Source organism: Esox lucius, chromosome 13 (genome assembly GCF_011004845.1).
Source record: "Esox lucius isolate fEsoLuc1 chromosome 13, fEsoLuc1.pri, whole genome shotgun sequence".
Lineage (NCBI taxonomy): Eukaryota > Metazoa > Chordata > Actinopteri > Esociformes > Esocidae > Esox > Esox lucius.
Window position 1 is genome coordinate 9,892,274 of NC_047581.1, and position 6,285 is coordinate 9,898,558.

Sequence of the window (6,285 nt, forward strand, 5' to 3'; positions counted from 1 at the left end):
ATATCAAGTTATTTTGATGTAAACGAATAAGACAAAGATAAATCCTGTCAGAACTTTTTCCACCTTTAATGTGACTTTTTCCACCTTCAACTGAAAAACAAACTGATAACTTTAAAATAAAAAATACAAAACTCACAATAACCTGGTTGCAGAAGTGGGCACACTCTTAAACTAATACTTTGTTTAAGGACCTTTTGATTTTATTACAGCACTCAGTCTTTTTGGGTAGTAGTCATCAGCATGGAACATCTTGAAGTGGCAATGTTTGCCCACTCTTCTTTGCAAAAGCGCTCCAAATCTGTCAGATTGTGAGGACATCTCCTGTGCACAGCCCTCTTCAGATCACCCTACAGTGGTGAGGCTCTGGCTGGGCCATCCCAAAATGTTAATCTTCTTTTGGTTAAGTGGATTTGGATGTGTGCTTTGGGTCATTGTCATGCTGAAAGGTGAACCTCCTCTTCATCTTCAGCTTTCTAATGGACGCCTGAAGGTTTTGCCTGGTATATGGAACTGGTCATAATTCCCTCCACCCTGACTAAGGCCCCGGTTCCAGCTGAAGAAAAACTGCCCCAAAGCATGATGCTGCCACCACCATGCTTCACTGTGGGTATGGTGTTCTTTGGGTGATGTGCAGTGTGGTTTTTGCGCCAAACCATACCTTTTGGAACTATAACCAAAAAGTTCAATCTTGGTTACATCAGACCATAACACATTGTCCCACGTGCTTTTGGGAGACTTTATGTTTGTTTTTGCAAACTTCAGCCAGGCTTGGATGTTTTTCTTTGTAAGAAAAGGCTTCCGTCTTGCAATCCTACCCCATAGCCCATTCATATGAAGAATACGGGAGATTGTTCTCACATGTAGCACATTGCCAGTACTTTCCAGAAATTTCTGCAGTTCCTTTAATGTTGCTGTAGGCCTCTTGGAAGCCTCCCTGACCAGTTTTCTTCTCATCTTTTTAACAATTTTAGAGGGACGTCCAGTACTTGGTAATGTCTCTCTTGTGCCATATTTTCTCCACTTGATGATGACAGTCTTCACTGTGTTCCATGGTATATCTAATGCTTTGGAAATTATTTTGTTCCCTTCTCCTGAGTGATATCTTTAACAATGAGATCCCTCTGATGTTTGGAAGCTCTCCACGGACCATGCCTTTTGCTCTGAGATGCAACAAAGAAAATGTCAGGAAAATCCTACTATAACAGCTTAACTTTATTTGTTATTAATCAGAGTCACTTAAAATGATGGCAGGTGTGTAATGACTTCTATTTAACATGAGTTTGTATGTGATTGGTTAATTCTGAACACAGGCACATCCCCAGTTATAAGAGGGTGTGCAGACCTATGCAACCAGGTTATTGTAAGGTTTTTATTTTTCATTTTATACCTTTGATGATTTCAGGTTGTTTTTCAATTGCATAGTTCAAATTATAGTTCATTATAAGTGGAAAAAGTACTGACATGATTTATCTTTGTCTCATTTTTTTACATTACAAAAACCTGGCATTTTCACAGGGGTGTGTAGACTTTTTATATCCACTGTACTGTGTGTGTGTGTAGTGAGATACTGTATATCAATTCTTTCTCCATCTACACTATATGACTAAAAGAATGTGGACACCCGATCGTAAACTGTCACCCTTAAACCCAGCCCCAGGCCATTAACCCTCCTCCACCAGATTTACAGTAGGCACTATGCATTCTGGTAGTTAGCGTTTTCCTGACATCTGCCAGACCCAGATAGGTCGATCAGACTGACAGATGGTGTTCTCCAGAGAACACATATCCACTGCTCCAGAGTCCAGTGGCAAAGTGCTTTACAGCTGCTCTGCCGTGGAAACCCATTTTGTGAAGTTCCCGAAGCACAGTCCAGTCCTGATGTTGCTTCCATAGGTGGTTTGGAACTCTGTGGTGAGTGATGGAACAGATTCAGCAATCAGTAGCCATGCTCTGTGAGTTTGCGTGATCTACCAGTTTGTGGCTGGGCTGTTGTTGCTTCCACTTCACAACTATAACACTTACAGTTAGGGCAGATCTAGTAGGGCAGAAATGTCACAAAATGACTTGTGGTAAAGGTGGCATCCTATGACATTGCCACTTTTAAAGTCACTGAGCTCTTCAGTACGACCCATTGTACTGCCAATGTTTGACTATGGAGATTTCGTAGCCATGTGCTAGATTTTTTGCACCTGTCAGTAGCCTCTTAAAACAGGCCTGGCTTGTCACTAGGCCTGGGGAATACCTATGGGATTATTGTTGAATAGGGGTGTGAAGAACTTTTTAATTAATGTCTCAAAACATCTTAAACCAATCAAATGAATTGCTTGTGAGGGGCTTATACAGGTACTCAGGGGATTAACACAGAGAATAAAACAATATCTAAGTGTAGGTGGCAGCAAAATCGCCAAATAAAATCCCATCGAAATCTGTTGATGTATGTCGCATTTTTGGTGAATGATATCAGTCTTTGTGAAACAAACATAACCTTTTCCAAGGTAAATCGTTATTATTGTGACCGGACGACACAGTCACTTTAGAAGATATAATAGGACCGGTAACGCTGAATGATGGATTTTCTTAAGCGGTACGTGACTCCTGTCGTAATGTTTTGCTAAAATATAAAAAAGTGTGGATGAGGTAAAAAGAATTAGCGGTATTGTGAGGGAAAACCTCATTCTAAATTCCAAAACGGCAGTCTCAACCATTAGTTATAGAAACCATTAACATCATTGACTTGTCCAATTTCAGTAAATCGCAGACTAGACTGTCAGCCATGCTTGATAAATGTAACTTTTACCATAGCCTGTAGGAAAGCACGCCAAAACATATTTTTCAGAACAGCATTTAAGTAAAGAAATTGTCATGTCTTTATTGACTCGATGCTATGAACACAGCACAGTTCTTCCAAAACAGAATTATTTTTTTTTCTAAATTCTTTCTTATTTTCTAATATGTTGCAACCTAGGTAGGAACTAAAAAGTCAGGAAATGTGTTCTATCCAGTTCGAAGAAATAGGGAAATCACACTAAGCCCGCATTCAAAAAGCCTGTGAGGGGAGTAAAAAAAGCGTAGTGACAAACTTCCGCTTTTGTCTAGAAGTCGGTATTGCAGTTTCCGGTTTACTTACTAATACTCATCCGCATTAGTAAACACCTAAACTCACAACAAGATGAGTGATGCTGTTGTACGGAAAAAAAGAAATATAATGTACGTGGCTCATTTAAGTTTCAAGGTACAAGTGGGGCATCATTTTAATCAGGAGAACGTCCTCTTTTTAATAAAATATGGCTTGCGCCATTCAATGACTTCAAACGCTAGACTAGAAATAGTCAGAAAAGGCGATTTTTTTATATACTTCCACGTAACGCAGGTTTAAGCGCAATTTATACCATAAATGACCAGATGTTTACTTCCTATGCCAGTTGTTATTTTTCAGTTTCGTTGTGAAATGAGGTTACATTAAAAAGAGGAGACCTGTTTTGGTGCTTTTTTGAGCCTATAGAATTGTAAGCTTCATTCAGGTTAGAAGAGGCTGAACGAAGGTTCGTTTCAATTCACTTGCTATGGGGACGCGCTAGCGTTCCAGCTCAGCCAGCGTTCTTTTGCCGTTTTTGAGGCTAGGGTGAATTTTTATGCGTTCTATTGTCCTGCCTATAACTAAACTAAAAAGGAACACGTCCCTAGCTAGCTTAGCCGATAGCCGGCCGGCACACCACAGTAAACTACTTACCCTCGTAGTTGTGCAGATTACTCGATACACAGAGTTTGAATCCCTTGTTCCGCTTGCTTGTTGGAGCAGGGGACCAGGCATCAACAATTCGATGGACATCGCTAATGCTTATTTTAGGCAGGTCTTGGAGACATCTACTAAAAACTGACATTTTGGGCGACGTGGGTGATCGCCTTAAGTAAACCGGAAAATTATATTACAACATCTAGCTAAAGCGGAAGTTCGTCCATACGCTTGTGCACAGAGCCTATAGAAATCTTGCTGCTGAGAGTCAACTGCAACTTTTTTTAATAGGCAAGTTTCCAGACTTCCAAGTAAGCCAGACGAGACTGGAGATGTTGCCTCGCGAGACTCACCTGTGAGCAATGGGTGTGGCAGAACCAACTGAACTCAATAGTTAGTAGGGTTGTCCACAAACCTTTGGTTATATAGTGTATATAAATGCAGCGAATGTGTTAGTATGTTTAAAGTTTATACTGGGACCGATTTTACATATGTATGTGCATGTGTGCGCGTGTGTGTACATGTATATGTGTATATATATATATATATATATATAAACATATATATATATATATATATATATATATATATATATATATATATAAATATAAATATATATATATATATAAATAAATATTCTCGGGGAGTAATGAGAATATATTTTGTGAACACAGCACATTGCTTGCGGTTTTATGGATGGCTGATGGATGGTTGGTGCAGGTCCAATGAATTAGGAGTAAACTGATGGATGAGGTTGGACCAGGTCCAGTGAATTAAAAGTGAACTGTAGTAAGAGTATTGGACTGTACACAATGACAGATGATAGATGTTTCAGCAAGAACGTAACAGATTATCCTGGGCAAAAGGTTCTAGGTATTTTTCAATATTGTAAAAATGGACCATATGTTTTTGTGAATGCGAACAGTCCAAACACGATACGTATACTGTATATATTCTCCTCATATAAAGTATATACTGTTAATAGATTTATAAATGCATATATATAAATACAGACAGAGAAAGAAAGTGACAATGTATCATGGGTGAGGCTGGTGTAACACTACAGCACTTATTGGTAAATCTTTGCGCCAAAACAAAAGTGCAACCAATCCCCGTAACAGTTTCTGGAAGTCAGTTGACAGCATAGTAGGTGATACATTCGATGTAAAACAGAGTTCATAATGTCTGCCGCATCCCGGTTGTATTTACCCAGGCTGTCCATTTGTGATCTTTTGATCTTTTTTTTCCCCCACGAACAAGTCTTTTCTCTGCCGCATCGCAGCCACTTTCCCATCTGCATCGCCGTCATCAGATGGGCTAAAGATCAGTATCTGCCTGTGTAAACGCAGGCTATTTTTAGGACAGTGCCAGCCTTCTATTGCCCAAGAGTAGGCAGTATTGTGAAGAAAATCAGGACAATCTGGACAATGTTTTAGTGGCCTGAGTGCCAGTCTGTTTGTGCACTCATTCCAACTCCTTTGCCACTTACTGTCAGTCCGTGTTTAGCGTGACAGTGACTAACAGAATTGGCATGATCTCACGGCTCTATGACCAGGCTAATATTTGTCATCTACTGTAGCAGCATTTCATGGTAATATAGTGTATCTTAATACTACACAGCTGAGAAAAACTTTAGCTCCCTTATCATTGGCACATTGACCTCAACCTTGACCTTGACCTTGGTGGACAGGTTTATTTACCTCTGGTTGTTTTCCCTCACCTGGCAAGAATCTGTTACAAAATTCACTGAGCCAATGGAAACTGGGCTTTAGACATGTGCAATCATAACATGCTTTCTGTACAAATAATGCAAACATAATGTGTGTTACGGTGAACACTGTATTGAATAAAGATTTACCAACTCATGTTGTAAATTTTTCTCTTGCTCAGCTAGATTAAAAATAGCTGTAACATTTCAAAATACACCTTTTAGAGATACTATGGATGCGCTGGAATCGTCCTCAGGTCAATACCACTTTGTTTATCCCCTCATGGGTAATTAAGAATATACTGTCAGCGTAAATGTGAGGCTAATACCGTGTTCAATTGACTCAGCAGCCACTGCCTTCCGCGGCGGTCTCCAGCTTAGGTCTACTTCCTTCAGTGTTTCACAGAGAGCATTTAGTGTTATACAGCTTTCCAATAGGATTGTACACACAACTCTGGATGTGTCATGTAGCCTACTGTTCTGTGTAATGTCACAGAGTTTTTTTTTTAGCTATACATTCACTCATTCACTACACAAAGAGGCACTGTAATCAGTGACAAATTAGTAAATGGCTGCAAGCAGAAACTGCCTCACTGCTTGCATTTCTGTGGTATGATGAAAAAAGGAAAGAAGTTCTCCAAAACATTCACTGAAATATTTAAATGCTTGAAGCAAATCCCCAAATCTACATAAAATTTTTAAAAAATTGATCATGATTTACAGGTTGCTATTGGTACATCCACTCCAGCTAAGTGCCAATACATATCTCTGGTGGTTGTAAATGGTATTGCACTGTTATGGGTGAATCATTGTATTACTATTACTGAAATACTCCCAAGGCCAG